The 17,069-nt window shown below is 30.8% G+C and overlaps 1 protein-coding gene across 2 annotated transcripts in view; it reads right to left on the bottom strand.

Moving 5' to 3' along the window:
• LOC118189894 (uncharacterized) overlaps positions 1–8,192 on the bottom strand; it is a 170,721-nt gene extending 162,529 nt beyond the window's left edge. Inside the window, exon 1 of one of the 2 annotated variants that reach the window (XM_085825748.1) lies at positions 8,055–8,192. The gene's annotated coding sequence lies outside the window, so the exon portion shown is untranslated. The remainder of the gene's footprint in view (positions 1–8,054) is intronic. The other variant, XM_085825749.1, reaches the window with a different exon arrangement.
• Positions 8,193–17,069: the final 8,877 nt, after the last annotated feature.

The following is a 17,069-nucleotide window of genomic DNA, read 5'->3' as shown; positions in this document are numbered from 1 at the left end:
AAAGTAAAGGTATGAAACTATTTAAAAGTTGAATTAGAAATAAAAGTCTGAAATCGTTATCGAAAAATATCTCATTTTACTTCGGCATGATACTGAAACTGCAAGTATACGTAGCATGTCTGCAAAGTTTTAAGACTAATTTCGTATAGTAAATTCCAGGAAACCTGACAACTGATAATTGACAGCAACTACTACATGATGCAATGTACTGGGCTTGATCTTTATTAAAATTTTTGATATCTTAAATTTAAGAAGTTTAAGATGTGTGCAAAATACAAAGTAAAAACATAAAATTTAGAAACCCGATTATAAGTTACTAAAGGTACTGTTGATCGTTTGCGGCAAAAGAAATTTAAACAGCCAGAAAGTACGGTAGAGCGTTGATAGTAATAAAATGATTGATTTAAAATTTTTATGGATTCAAATTATTTGCAAAAGGAAAGATTGACTCAAAAAAAAAAAAAAAAAAAAAAAAAACTGAAAGGTTTCAGATTTTAAAATTACATTTAAAGGGGCGGTTTTTTAATGTTTTGTGCGTTACCTTTATTTATTAAATATCATGTTCCTTGCACTTAAACCATAAAATTCAGTTTAATAGCAATGTTGCAAAATAATTTTAAAATGAGCCAATCTTTAGAATTTTCGATACACAGTTCCGCGCGCTGGAGATAAAATATTTTTTTTTTCCCCGTAGAGTGTTGCCATTGCTCGCTTTGCAATCCTTGAGTTTATTAATCAAAAATTCGTTAAAGTTTTACAAAATATGAAATCGATAATAAAACAAATTCCAAATTTCAAATTTGGTCTTCCACATGCCCATATTCGTAGGAGGATTACGTCATTCAACATTCGATGGCTCTCTATGTACCGATGTTTTATCATAATGCGAGAAATATACATACATTTATGCAGATTTTTCATTATTTAATTTCTTCAAATATAATGCAGGACTCTAACAATTGGTGGCAACAGTTTGAAAAGTGAAACGGACATTGATAGTGATTCAACGCAAAATCGCAAAACGAAAACAATATTCCTTCAGGGACAAAGCCCCTTTGGACCTAAAAAAAAAACTTATACAGCCAGATTATTTGGGCGTATATTTTAGTTACTAAGTTATGAAATTAATTCTGAAATTTGTTAATATTTATGAAATTACTAAGTAAAATTTAAAACTTTTTTTTTTTTTTTTTTTATTATTATTTTTTTTATTTTTTAAACTTCATCTTTGCTTTACAGACATCCTGTCTGCAGATTGCCTTACCCGGCCTTTATTTTCCCAACTGTTGTTGTTAGACGTACACTTCCAACCACAGAAATGTTTTAAATGACGCAAAGATTCATGTTTTGGAACTTTTTAATTAATTTCTTATTAATTACGAAATTTAACTTTTTGTACATTTCCCGATGCTTACAGTTATATTTAGGAAAATTTCATAATCATTGTGAACAAACAATAAAAAGCAAAAACATTCCACAAAGATTGAACGAAATATTCAATTTCAGAATTTGAGATACTTGCCATGAAAGTTGATTAATTAATAAATTAGAATAATTTGAGATAGATTTTTTTCTCTAAGGAGGTCAATGATACTCTTTTGTGATTTACTAGTAAGCAACATTTTTTAACTTATAATTTCGTTACAACTGGTAGTTTTCATACAAGCAATTTATAAGTTTATGTATGATAATTTGGCAATTGTAGTCAGTAACAGATGTTGAAACACAAAAAGGAAGCTTGCAGTCATGGCAGATTTTAAATATTTATTTTCTTTTTAACTGACGTTTACGATTACAAATAACTTGGCACATTAATCGTGCGCCAGAATATTTATATTCTTTAGATCTTTGAGGCAAGCAGAGAAACAGTAAGCAGCAAACTAGCTAGGCCAAGAAGTAGGAGCGAAGTGCATTTTTATGCATTATGGGAGGCTAAATTTAACAGGAGACAGGTTTGAGTTTGAAAATTTTGACTTTAAGTTCCGAATTAGCTACAAATATACCTACGTACAAATAGCTACGTCATCATTGTTATGTAAAGGATGGAAAGGGGGAATATCCAAATTAGAAAGAAGATTCAAGGTCTGTTGCAAATTTAAGCTAGAATTTTAATTTACATGTTTTTTTTTTTTTTTTTACCTAACACATAGATGCGCGCACACACACATACACACACACATATATATATAAGATATAACAAATCTAGAAATATCCTATCAACTAAGAAATGATTTGATAATGCGCGAAAATAAAGCTTGGTGATTTATAGAAATCCAGTTTTTGTTATTTCATCGGTATGCCTTAAACATGACGGACATAGAAAGCTGTTAAGAGTTCCAGCGCTAGACTGCAGATTCAAAATCATTATATATAATATATATATATATATATAATTAGTATATATAACAACTAATCAGTATATATAATTATCTAAATCTGAAAGAAATAAGACTATTTGATAAATTAAGATAATTTAATTTTTCTATAGTAGCACTTATAAATAGTACTCAAACATCTCTAAAAAAGTAATAGCAAATACAGTTTTTAATCAAATTAATAGAATTAAAAAAGGTGTGCCCTGGAATAGAACAACAAAACGAAACTGTTATTTTCACTAAAATTTTAAAAGAAAATGAAATTACGATTCATTAACAGTCTTTTAAACAAATCTGGAATTGTCTACACCCTATAAAACTTTTTAAAGTATGAATTTTTTATCTGAAAGTTAAAATAGAGAAGAATCAAGAAGGATGTTTTAGGAAATTTTATAGTATTTTTTCTTTCTTTCTATGTATGTATATTTTTCTTGACTTGATACTTTATAAACAATTACTTTATTTACTTTATTATTGTTAACTTTATTAACTTGCTTCTTTCTTGATACTTTATTAACAGAGATCCTACTGTATTCTAATCTCCATAATAAGCCCATGATGTGAAGAATTTTTACTTTTCTAACCTTTGTTTCTTTTCTTCTTTTCCTTTACACATTCCTTGTATGTAAAAAGAATATATAAATTTTTAGAAAATTTCTTACAAGTATTTAATTCACGTTTTTAGGGGATTTTTAATTGGCAATCGCCAATTTGTTTCGCCAGTGAAGCCAAATTGGCACCCCTAAACGTGTGTTTTGAATCTAAGGTTTCTGTCCTTTGTTTCGAAATTTGTAGTTTGATTACAGTGTTCTCTGTTAATTTCTAGCATATTTTGTATTTCTACATTTTATTTTATTTTTTTTTCAATTTTAATCTTACATTCTTTGTAAAATATACTTATTTAGTTTCAAATTTGGGAATTTTTTTCATTTGGATATGTTTAGTATATTTCTTTAACGGATTTGCTTCTTCGTCCACTGAATAAATTTTAAATTCATCTTCTCAATTAATTTATTTGTATTTTTGTACTAGAATTTTTGTTTTACTGCTTCATTTCAATTTTCAATTCAGTTAAAATTGTCTAATTAATTTTTTTGCTTGATTTGACATTGTCATTCTTATACTGCGTCAGGGAGGAATTCAGAATTTTCGTATGAATAATTATAATTATAATAATTAAATAATTTATATTATAATTAAATGTTATAATTAAATAATTTAGAATGGTTCAACAGCTAATTTTGGCTAACAGCAAAGCGGTGGTTTTCGAAGAGGAGGGGTGTTCAATTGAGTCTGATGTATTCTCTCTTGGTAATGTTATATCAGATTTGATTGCATTTCTCTTCCTTCGTGTGTATTTGTCTTTATTTTTTGTAGTGTTTGTATTTCTTAAATTTTAGTATTTCATATTTATTTAATTCTTCTGATTTTGGTTATGTATATATATAAAGAAGAAAGTCTGTGTGTTTGTTCACTAATGACTCACTACTATAGCTATCGTCACCAAACTTTCTACAATTCTTTTCTGCGTCCTGGAAAGGGTCGACGTCCACTTTTTGAAAAAAAAAAAAAAAAAAAAAAAAAGGTAAAATTAGAGATATTAATTAAAAACTCTTAAAACGCTAATTTTCGCCCTCATTTTTCCGAGTGGCAACAATGCTGATATCAGCAACAATGGCAACAGTGATATATCAGCAACAATGGCTGCGTGCCATTGTTGCTGATATAATATGAGAGGGAATTAGTTTATTTTTCTATCGAAATTTTTATTTTATTTTAAAGTTCCATATTGCTCAAAATAATTCATTTTTGTTCAAAATAATGATGTGTTTGTTTTTATTTTTGCTGACTCAAATGGCAATTCCATATGTCATATGAGTATAATACTATATGATTCCATGATTACGTAGTCAGTTGTGGTACATGTATTGAATATTACTTTGTTTCTTTAGCAATTTTTATGCATTACAATGACGCATCATATTCCTTATGACGTGTAATATGCTATTATATGAATTTTCAAATGATGTCATGAGTAAAATAATACATTATTCTCAATCTAACTTAACTGGCTCAGGTACTTCCGCTAGTTTTATATATTTATAGGAAATTTTGAAATTTACTGGTTTTGAATTTCACTTCTTTTGGGTCTTTTTGGAGTTGGTTCTAAATTTCTTACTTTTTATCTATACTGATTATTTTTCAGCAGCATATTGCGCGGAAATAACTTTGGATAATTTTGTTTTAAATAAAAAAATTATGATTCTGTAAGATGACTTGGAGTAAGCTGCTACAGATTCGCGATGTTATCTACGTTATACTGCGGTATAACGGGTATAACTGGGGAGACTTTACTGCGGTACTCGAAGGAAAAACTTCTAGACAGACGTGGCCGAATTGGATGTAACTTTTATTGGTGGATACGAACAAATTACCAAAAACCTCTCTTTCATCACGCATGATCATGGGCGCAATAAGCACCTCGCAGTTTTATACAGAGTATAGCATTTTAGATAATGGCATAGTTAGTAGCACAACAAACGGAGCGAAGTATCATCTTGATTACATGAGAGCTGAAGCTAAAAGAGGGCAATTATCCAATACACAGGCTCGCCAAGAGAAAGTTTTGGTTTAGATTAGAAAGTTTCAGTTCTCAAAATTTTGAATTCAGGTTCCCAATTAGCTACGTCATCAGCGTTACGCAAGCCATGCAAGATGGATTGATCTAAAAATGATGCAGTCCAGAAAAGTTACGATTTTTAGAATAGAAAGGGAGAATTACGGTGTTCATTTTGATTTACATATTTTTTATCCTACATATTTATATTACTGATCAGTGCTTTTCCCAACAATGTGTGCAGGAACTATCGTCACTTAATGCGTTAATACCAGAAACCTTTTCCTAACTTGATGCTTAACTATTTTTAGTTACGTAGGAATGGAAATACTCGCTCTGCAGTTTGTGTACTGTCCCTCAATATAATGTCCCAATTTTAAAATAAAATATCTCGGTTAACTTCTGTTGTACGGAAGTCACACAGTTTGTATTTTATTTGTTATAATGAATATGAAATCTTCCTGCGTATAGGGATGGAGGTAAGGTATAAAAAGCTAAATTTCGTAATTAAAAAAAAAAAAAAAAAAAAAAAAAAAACCTGAAACCGATTTTTTTAAGCTAAAAATGCCAAAATATTTGCATAATATACACATAAATAATATAATTTGAAATATTTCTGTAATTGGAATATATGTCTTAAAGAAGACGGCAAAAGATTTTTGTGCACACGGTGTGTATATACAATTTATTGTCTGTATATTAAAATATTATTCGCTTATAGTATATTCAGAAAATTAAGTCGGAGATCAATTTTTTGTAAATATTCTTTTAAAATATTATTCGCAGCTTGTCATTTTTATTAATTCGTACTTTTTTAATGTAACGTTATTAATAAATCAATATACCGCAACATACTTCCATATCATTATTTTTCTTTAACCGGCTGATAACCTTGAATAAAATAAGTCCATTATGCATATCGATAGTCTCCATAATAATCAATGGTCATCTTCTCTAAGATGACTCCCTCTAGAAAAGATAAGCGATTCGCCTGGAAGCGTAAAGTGGCTGTCTTAGAGAAGATGCACTATATTAATATAAAAAAAAAATTAACTAAGCGCTTTCATTAAAAAAGATTTGTTATAAATTATAAGTAGATGGTGCTGTTACACTGCTTGAAATTTAATGAAAAATGAATATACGTTTTCCTAAGCTAGCAAAATGACTTTCAAATTGTTTAAAATACCCATTTTAACATACGTTTCAAATTATAATCTATGACACTAAGAACAGTTTCAAACTTACTGAAATAAGCAATTATTTACCTATGTTTCTGTTGTTATATAACTTCCCCACAGAAATCATCGTTTCTGCATACATTCTCCCTATAATCTGAGATATTTGTTCTTTACTTTTGTTCGTCTTCAGACAGTTTTCTGGCACCCACCCAAACTGTGACATAAAACCTTTGTTTCATAAGCTATATAATTGGATTTTCTAAGTTGGCAAATCAATGCGGAACTATAACTTCAAGAGAATAAATAAATCTTATCACTCGAATAACTTTTTTTATTTAATATCTCAGATCCACAGACGAAAATAAAATATTACTTGTTTATATTATAATCTCTTCTTGGCTTCCTTATTTTTAACATACAATAATTCATTAATAACTGATAAAATTCAACTTTTATTTAGACTCGATTTCAAAAAATAATGTGAACAACATTCTTGTATAGTTTATGGATTTATTGTTAAGAAATTTCATAAAATGCTGTGGAGTAATAAAATTAATGCTCCAATTTTCTAAGCTGCGTTCCTTATAATATGAAAAATCAATAGTAACAGAAAAATTAATATGACAAATTAATATAAAAATTTTTTTAATTTAATTTGTACCAGCACCTTCAATTTCCTTTTTAATTTGGTTATTTTCCCTTTCAATATTAAAAATAGTGATGTGCTTAGAACACATTCTTCTGAACTGCGTTTTTTCAAAATTAATCTCTGATACATTATTCTTACATTACGCTCACGACGCGTATACTTACATAACGCAAAACTGAAACTTAATTCTTTTACTAAATACTAATGGAACATTTACAAATTATAACTTTTTAAGCAGTCAACAGAACCGATAACTTCAGTATTCTTAATCGCGCTGTTAATCTTATAATTGTCTCTTCTGTTCTGTATATTTCTAATAATACGTGAAACTCGAACGCATTAGAACGTTACTGTATTTTATTCTGCTATTTAAAATAAAGATATATATGATAAACCACCATTAATTCACTGAAAAGTGTTTCAAGACTATCAGAATCCTCAATGATTTCTAGGCGTTAATTATTTAAATTCTCAGTTTTTTATAGCTTCCTTCAATTTCGGCTTATAAATTCGACTGTATGTAATATTATATCATTCCAAAGCTAATAAGTTCAGCCTTAAATATATTACACTTTATATGAGCAAGTTCCAAAAAGAAATTAAAAAATGAATACGATCTCAATAAAAATTTTCTAACAAACTGCACTAACAAATAATTAAAATTTTTAAAATCTGTAGTATAAATTAATCGTTTACCCGTCAGTATTCACAACCTGAGAACATATAATAAATTAAAATTATTATTAAAACTATTTAAATTTTACAGATTATTTTACAAATTTTACCTGTTTAAATAATTTGTTTCAGTAAAAAATAAAGTATCATTATTACATTCATTCCTTGTTTTAAGTATGCATATTCATGCACACATATAAGGTGCGTTGACGAAGTTTTATGTCTAATCTTTCTGGAACAAATTCCAGTAAACCTGTCGACTCATCATTCTTTAACATCTCAACCTTCTTTTCTTAAAATACCGCCTGAATATTCTAGGTAGTAAATCATTTTTTTTGATCCAGCGAACATCTGTTGTTATGGGTTAGAAAACTGAGCAAAGAATAGAAATAAAGTTTAGTTGTAGAACGGAAAACGCAGCAAACTCTTTCAAATTTATTACTTATAGAAAACATTTAAAATATAAGATTCAATATTTTATCATTGATAAAACAGCAAAAATAAGTTAACACTTACCAATCTGAATCATTGATAAAACATAAAAATACGTTAACACTTACCAATCAAGCAGGCGTTATGAACTAAAGCTAACCTATTAAACTTGGAGAACATTTTCTAGAAATTCTTTGCTCACATTCAGCATCAGCTCAATTTTCAGTTCAACATACGCCATCTATCATACCAGCAGTCAGAATTACTATTCTGAGAAAACGAAGAAAACAAATACAAGAATTTGAACTAAAACTCTTACGTCAGAAAGTGGAACTGAAACCGCTTAGAAAGAAGGTTATTAACCAATAGATAAAAATTTAAACGGCGGTGATACTGTACTAGATGACATTTAGTGAAATTTATAGCCAAAACTGAAAATTTTTATAACATTCCCATATATTATCAAATTTATTACATAACATAAATTTTATTTTAGTATGATTCTGAAATTAAATAACTTTTTGGATTTTAAATTTAATCAGAGCTAATTTAGTTGAATTTTTAGAATATCACATCGCATATGTCAATTTTCCCTTTACGTTCGTGAGAGGAAGATTAATAAATGTAATGTCTAAGTTTCATTACCTTTTCTGAATTGCTATAAAAATTAGTTGCTTTCGAAATGTTAATTATAGTATGCTTACCAAGCCAAATAAGCTGTTTATTATTAGCAAAATTTGGAAACATAGCTTTTAATTTTGAGCCCAGTTTTTGTTTTATTTTATTGGTTATTTTAATTCACAAATAGTAATTATATAATAATTATTATAGTAATAACTTCATATTAATTTCTCTTTTTTTCAATTGCTTTTCGGTTTACTATTAGTATTTTATACTTCTCAGTATAAATGATCACTAAATGTTTAAGACCTTCATTTCAACTACTTTTCTTGAATTAATATTTTTAGCCCAAAGGTACGTTAGTCTCGAAACGGCATTTTGCATCCAATGGCTTTTCTTATATTTCACAAAATATTACATTTAAAGAAATTAAATAACGAAGAATCTGCATGAATGTATGCAGATTTTTCATTATTATATACATGAATGTACGTATGCTTCTCGCACTATGAAAAAAGAACGGTACCTAGATCTATCAAATTCTGAATAACGTAATTCTCCACTCGAATATGAGAACCTGGAAGCTCGAATTTTGAATTTGTTTTATTCTCTAGTTCATATTCTGTAAAATTTTAATTAATTTTTGATTAAAAAACTCAACCATTTTAAAGCCAGAAGTGGCAAAACGTACGGAATAAATATCTCTAGCGAGCGAGAATTTCTATCGGAAATTCTAAACATATGCTAATTTTAAATATTTTTAGCTGAAAGGGTCGTTGGCCCAAATGCTCTCAAAACGGCTCTCCAGACATGTATGTGTGTGTAAATGAAAAAAAGTCCTTTTAGGCGTAATATAATTTTTAATAGTCCAAAGGGGGTTATATTAGTCTCAAAATAGGATTTTGCATTGCTTTACTATAAACGAGGTATAACTTTTGAAATTGTTGCCCTCAAATACGATCGCCCTGTATTATTTTTAAAGAAATTAAATGATGAAGAATCTGAATGTATGCATGTATGTTCCTCACATTGTGAAAAAAGAACAATGGTGCCTAGAGCCATCAAATCTTGAATAACGTAGCCCTCCAGCAGAGCATATACATCTGGAAGTCCGAATTCTGAATTTCGAATCTTTTTTTATCATTTGTTTCATATTTTGTAAAATTGTAATAAATTTTCGACAAAAACTCAACGTTTTGAAAGTGAGCATTTGCAACACTGTTCGAAATAAAACATATTTTATATTCAACGTAAGAGACTGTTGCCATTATGAAAAATGTAAGACATTTATCTTGCAATTTTAATTAACAAACCCGGCTTTATGAAAGCAATGTATTGCAAGAAATAAAATACTTTTCTTCCACACGCCTTCACTAAAGCCTGAGGTGTTGGCCTTCACTAAAGCCTGAGATACTTTCATATTTAAACTGAAAGTTACAGAATAATAAACTAAGTAATAAACCCAGTTCTTTTCAGCTTTTAATGTGACTGGTTTAAATAAACATATATTAAAATCATGAGATGCCGAATCAAAAATGCTCAATATTTTTATGAAATTAAGTTAGCTGGACTTATTAAAATCATTATATTATTTCGAATTTTGTTCATAGGTAAATAATTTTAGTGAAATGATATGTGAAATTGTAGTATCTTTTATACAATGTAACACTAAATGCTTGAAAAAGGCGCAGCTCTACCGGAAAAATAAGTTACAAGGCAAGTCTATTTAACATTAAGATAAATGGCAATCTCGCTAAACTGGCGAGATATCACCAACCTGGTTAATGGTTTTGGCGACTAATGTTTATTGCCAGTTTGGGGAGAAATGGCCGAAATTCGCCAAACTTGGCGACCATTTGGTGACATTTCGGTTTGGTTCCTGTATAACTGCAATTGGTACTGTAACTGATCCCTATATGTAACTGTAACCGTATCCAGCCCTTATATGGAACTTTAATCTCATTAACTATTCTAGACTGATATTTAGATTCCAGTGATGAATAAAATTAGTTTTATTAGTCTTAATTTTTTTTCATCTATTCTATTAAACATAATATTCCTTGCTCTTATTTATCACTTGATAAGTAACGCGATGATATTATTTTTATGCGTACTTAGGTGTAACTATTCGATGCAGTTAAGAATTCCTTACCCATGTATACCATGAACATACGTTGTATTTATTTAATTATTTAATTTCTTTTTTCCCTCTTCCCTCTACGTACAACCTGATGTGTTCAACCGTTTGTTTTGTTAGTACAAAGTATATATACTATGAAGATCAAATTAAAACATGAATGTTATGAAATAATAAAAAATGCAATTTAACTATATATAAGTCGACATGCTCTAGCACTGCGTAATGGATTTATGTTCTCGCCCGATTTTTTTCCCTGTAAATTGTGTGTACTTTGTATAGGTTAAAATTTAGGGCTTCTTTTTAATATAAAAATTACACTGACACTAGCTCGCCTTACTCAAGCAAATGCCTACATATTACTCTGTTTTCATATTAGAATGTTTCGTATTACAACATCTCCCTTTCTTCCTACTTATGACTTACTGTTTCGGATCACAAGCAGCTAAAGGTTTACTCTTAACTTGACTTCACTGTTTTGCTACTGGACACAAAACTTTAAAATCATATTATATATCTAATTCTTTAGCCACTCATCACATAGTTCCACCATCACCCTAAACACATACTCATGGACGCAATTAGCATACCAAGAAATTTTCTTCTTCTCTTCCTTTTCCTCTCGAGGCCCATTTCTTTTTATTATTATTATTAAATCCTTTCCTTTCTCCTCTAAATCACTATGGGCCATTTATTTTAAAATTTATTTTGTCCCAACTTTTCTTTCAAGTCTTTTGAACTCGTATAAAACAATACGAAGTTCCTTTTTACTCTCCTCTGAAATCCGAAATTTGCCCCTTCCTATATACCTTTCCTTCGCACCTATGCTTGATTTTTCGCCCATCGGAGCAGAAAGACTAAGCGGGTGCAGAACAAGATATCTGTCTACTTTGTATTTCTGTCTCTCGTTTGTCTGTATATGCCTTCCAGTAATTTCGAGAAATGGAAGATATCACAGATTTCTTGGCGGCCGAGGAAAAATTATATAAGCCTTGAAAGAGCATCAGTTCTCAGTTATTAGTTCAGAGCTGATTTCAAAGGATTAAGATCTCCGTGCGAACTTTCGCTTTTAGATGCGCTTTGCATTACCGTTTTGTTGAACGTTTTTAGTAGTCTGAAGTGCAACTACGGATTGTGTTCTATGCTTCTGTGAAACGTTCCAGAACTGTAAATTGTTTCTTTTGGGAAAACAATTTTTTCAAGCTGTGCATTGAATCCATTACGAACCCGTACGCACGCAAAAATATATATTTTCTTTTTATGATAACTATTTTAGGCGGCTAGCCGAGCGATTGGTTAGTTTTTAAAATAATATAAGGAATATGAAAAAACGTGTGGCAACTTCTACTTTGCTAGCTAAGTGTGCAGGGATTTTTTTTTATTGTACAGCAATTGTTAAATGGAATTTATACATCATCTGCACTTTCCTAAAAGAGTGCACTATCCTAAAAGAGTGAACATGCATGAATTTTGTTTTAATAATAAAAATTTAAATGTAATTTGAGCATTAGAATTTCAAATCAAAACTTCAAGAGTTCACAGAACATAGAAATAACATTTATTAACGATAAACTTATATTACTTATATTACTTCCGCCTATAGCGGCCATGAAACATAATCAAGCATCAAATCAATATGACATGCGTCATTGTTCATGTTCAAGCGTCAAGTGGAATATTTTTCATCGGCGCGCATCAAGAGCGCCACCTATCTACTAAAAAGACGGAACATACTCCGCCCCGATGAACATTGGTTCATTACAACATTATTATAAAGATCTTCAATTTTAGATTCAAACAAGTTTTCCAAAGTTCAACAGTATATCATATAAAATAAAAATGCATAATGACAAATTTAAATTGAACAACAACAATAAATTTAGCACAAAATTTTACAAATAAAATATACTTACAATCTCTAGAAGGAAAACAAAATAATGAAACTGCTAAATTACCATATTCCACAATTGTGGTCCATTCTCTGAATCTGAAACATAATTGAATTAATAATAATAATAATAAAGACACAAATTATGAATATACAATTAATGGTTTTTTTTTAGAGTCTTATTCACTCAATGGTAAGCGGGAAAGTTTATGTATAGGACGCTTCATTTCGCCCAATAAAGTTTTTAGTTTCACAACACGAACTTTTCCATCAGCACCAGGATATAGTTCAATTACGCGTCCAAGTCGCCACTTTAATGGAGGCAAATTTTCGTCCTTTATCAAGACTAAGTCATTGAGGGCTAAATTTGGTTTATCCCTCAACCATTTGGTACGCCCTTGTAATTGTGAAAGATAATCTCTAGACCAACGTTTCCAAAAGCTCTGGAAAATTTGCTGTGTCAATTTCCATCTTTCAGCAGGGGTTAGCTTATTATTTGTAAGATCATGTTCAGGAATTGCTGTTAGTGTAGTCCCAATTAGGAAATGTCCAGGTGTTAAAGGATTAAAATCTTCAGGGTCAGATGAGATGGAAACTATTGGCCTGGAATTCAAACACGCCTCGATCTGAATAATTAAGGTGTGAAATTCTTCGTATGTCAGAACCTGGGTCCCAATAGTCCGCTTTAAGTGAATCTTCATTTGTTTCACTCCAGCCTCCCAAAGGCCTCCAAAAAGAGGGGCAGCAGGAGGATTGAAGATCCATTGAATATTTTCACCGCTCAGGTAGTTTTGAAATGCTTCCTCAGAGGAAAGTGTATCTATGTATCTTCTTAATTCTCGATCAGCCCCAACAAGGTTGGTGCCTCTATCGGAAAAGATTTTCTTGGGTTTTCCTCTGCGTGACACAAATCTTTTCAGAGATGCTAGGAATGCTTCAGTTGTTAGATCACTGACCACTTCTAGGTGAATGGCCTTTGTGGTGAAGCATATGTAAAGGCAAACGTAACATTTATATCTCGTTCCTCCTCTTCCTGTCCTAGCTTTAATTAAAAAGGGGCCTGCAAAATCTAGTCCTGTATTCGAGAATGTTCTATACGGCAATACGCGAGAAGCAGGTAGGTCGCCCATTATCTGACTGGATGTGCTTGTTCGATTTTTAAAACATTTTATACATTTCCAAATTATTTTTCTTACAATTTCTCGGCCATTAACGATCCAATATTTCTGTCGCAGAGCAGATAATGTTAATGTGGCTCCTCCGTGAAGGTTCACTTCGTGAAAGTGCTTGACTATCAATTCAGTAACTTGGTGACTTTTGGGAAGAATGATTGGATGCTTTGTGTTTTCTGAAAGATTCGAGTTACAGAGTCTACCACCGACTCTAAGGATTTCTTCTCTATCAAGAAAAGGATTTAATTTCAGGATTTTACTGCTGAGATTCAATTTCTTCCCTGCTTTCAAAAGTCTAATTTCTTCTCTAAATTCGGAATTTTGCATGATTTTAAAAATCAAATTGCTTGCCTTATCCAATTCTTGAACTGTTAAAAAACCCTTGAGTTTTAAAGATGTAGGTTTAATATTGTGGCAGAATCTTAAACACCATGCAGTTACGCGTTTCAATTTTTTCCAGGATGAAAATCTGGATGTCAATTCAAATTCAGCCTCTTGGCTAATAACAGAACATACAGTAGTTTGACGCTGTTCTACCTGTACCCCTTCTACCATAGGCTCAATCAAAGGATCAAAAGATGATGAAGGTACATTTTTCTCTTTTAACCACACTGGTCCATTGAACCAAAGTTTATTTTCCACTAGATCAGAAGCTCTTAATCCACGTGAAACTATGTCAGCCGGATTGTCATTTCCCTTATAGTATTTCCATTGCGAAGGTGATACAACATCTTGTATTTCACGTACACGATTAGCAACAAAGGGTTTCCATTTATCAGCGGTATCCCTGATCCAGTGAAGAACAATTTTAGAGTCACTAAAACAAATTACATTATCTTCTTGGATATTAAATAATTTCCTTAAATATTTAACTATTCTTGCGGCAATAATAGCTCCCATAAGTTCTAAACGAGGCAAGGTTAATTTTTTAAGTGGGGATACACGGCTCTTTGAAAGAACAAAAGACGTACAGCAAGAATCAGGATCACGAAAATATGCAATAGCTCCATATCCCTTGAGGCTGGCGTCACAAAAGACAAAAAGCTCTATTTTATCGAAATTTACACATTCATCATTTAATATGTATTTTCTAGGTATACACAAGTTGAGAATAACTTCAATTTCAAAGTACCAAGTTTTAAATTTTTCACTCAAATAGCTGGGCAAAATTGTGTCCCAATCAATACCCAATTCCCATAACTCTTGTAATAAGAATTTTATTCTGATAACAAAGGGTGCAATGAATCCAACTGGGTCATAAATTTTTGCCACAATCTGTAATACCTTTCGCTTTGTAACGTGTTTCCAGTCAACTGGTTGTAAAAGTTCTTGTACATCTAATTTCAATGTGTCCTCATCCAAATCCCAAATTATTCCCAGCACCTTTAACGTTTTCTTATGCAAATTATCTTCCTTATTAATTAAACCAATATCTTGCCAATGATTTTTTAAAGATACGGAATTTGATTCAAATTTTCTTAAGTTCATACCAGCGTCTTCAAGAATTTTAACTGCATCAGTTGATAATGAGAAAACTTCTTCAACGGAGTCTGCTCCATGGATAAGGTCATCACCATATAGGGACTTATTTAACATGTCAACAGCTTTGCTATATTTCTTTTCATAACCCTTAATATGATGTTTGATAGTGGCGGACAAAATAAACGGACTTGTTGTCATTCCAAACGGCACTCGGCACATTCGGAAAACCTTAAAGCCTAAACTATTGTCACTATTGTCGTAAGAATGATCAAACCACAAGAACCTTAAAAAATTTCTATCTTCACTATCAATTTGAATTTGGTGAAAAGCCTTCTCTATGTCTGCACAAAATGCAACTTTATGTACGCGAAATTTTAAAATTATATCCAACAAGTTAGGATTTAAATTAGGGCCTGATATCAAACATTCATTTAACGATTTAGCTCCTTCAGACTTAGAAGAGGCATCATAAACTATTCTTATTCTTGTTGTTACTTTTCCTTCACGTATAACGGGCCTATGAGGCATATAATAACAGTTAGGTTCATTTTCAACAAACTTACATTGTTCAACAATCCCCCTTTCAACTTGTTCTCTAATTATATTATCATATTCATTATATAGGAAATCATTTCCCTTTAATTTATGCTTAAGTCCTAGAAATCGTTGTTTAGCAACGAAAAAATTATCAGCGAGTTGTGATTTATTGTCCTTCCAAAAGAGTTTTGTTTCGTACCTGCCGTTATTAAATTTTAAACTGTCGTTAAAATGCTTAATAGTATCCAAATCAGTTTCCGAAAATGTTTTGTTTTCATTTTCAATTCCTAGCGAATCCAATTTCCAAAATGACTGCAAATCAAATGTGTTTCCTTCAACGGCAGATAAAAACAACGCATTAATTCGAGTATTATTATTTTTTACTTTACCCATCACTGTGTATCCAAATATGGTCGGTACTATAAACAAACCATCATTTATCATTGAATTACTTCCTGTTTGTATATACCAGAAATGCTCCGCGCCAAGCAGAATATTTATGTTCTCATTAACGGGACTTGTATCCGAAAGTTCCAAACCCTTTTTAGTCATAAATTCTTTAACGTTTTGACATGTTGATGGCGCCTGGAATTCTATTGATGATATTAATTCTATCCCTATAGCTTCTACAACAAGGCAGCGATCATCGTTTTTATTTTTTATTTTTAGACTATATACATCAAATTCTTGCGAGTTACCGCGCTGATTTCCAAACGAATAAATTGTTAGAAATTCTTTTCTAATGACTTGCAATTCTAAATCGCGCGCTAACTTGTGGGTGATGAAGTTTCGTTCACTACCTGAATCAATTAATAATCTTACGATTCTCGATTTATTTCTGCTTTGAGCAATAACAGAACATGTCTGTAAAAGCACACTATTTTCAGGTTTTAGAGTGTTACAGTGGGAAGTAGATACTAAAGTTTTATTTTGCGTATCTGCGGAGTTAACATCTTCCATTTCTTTCGATTTCAAACGGCGGAAAAGTTTATTATGATTTTTCTCGTTACAATGTTCGCATGGTTGTATTTTTGATCGACAAAACGCCCGCAAATGTGATCTCAGAAAGCATTTGTAACAGCGACCTTCATGTTTTAATTTCTTTCGTTTTTGTTCGTCGGAAAATTTCAAACATCCGGCAGATGTATGTTCGTTTGATTTGCAGAATATGCAAAACATTTTTACCGATGTGTTAAAAGTAGAAGCTTGTGATTTGACTTTATAATTTTTTAACCCTTGTTTAGGATTAACCCCTGTGTATTTATTACCTTTTGAGCTATTAATCAAAATACTTGCTTCTCGGCAT

Source organism: Stegodyphus dumicola, chromosome 10, assembly GCF_044657685.1.
Source record: "Stegodyphus dumicola isolate Sdum_Otavi_A_Nest chromosome 10, ASM4465768v1".
Classification (NCBI taxonomy): domain Eukaryota; kingdom Metazoa; phylum Arthropoda; class Arachnida; order Araneae; family Eresidae; genus Stegodyphus; species Stegodyphus dumicola.
The sequence above is the reverse complement of the archived record's forward strand: the minus strand, read 5'-3'. Positions and strand labels throughout refer to the sequence as shown.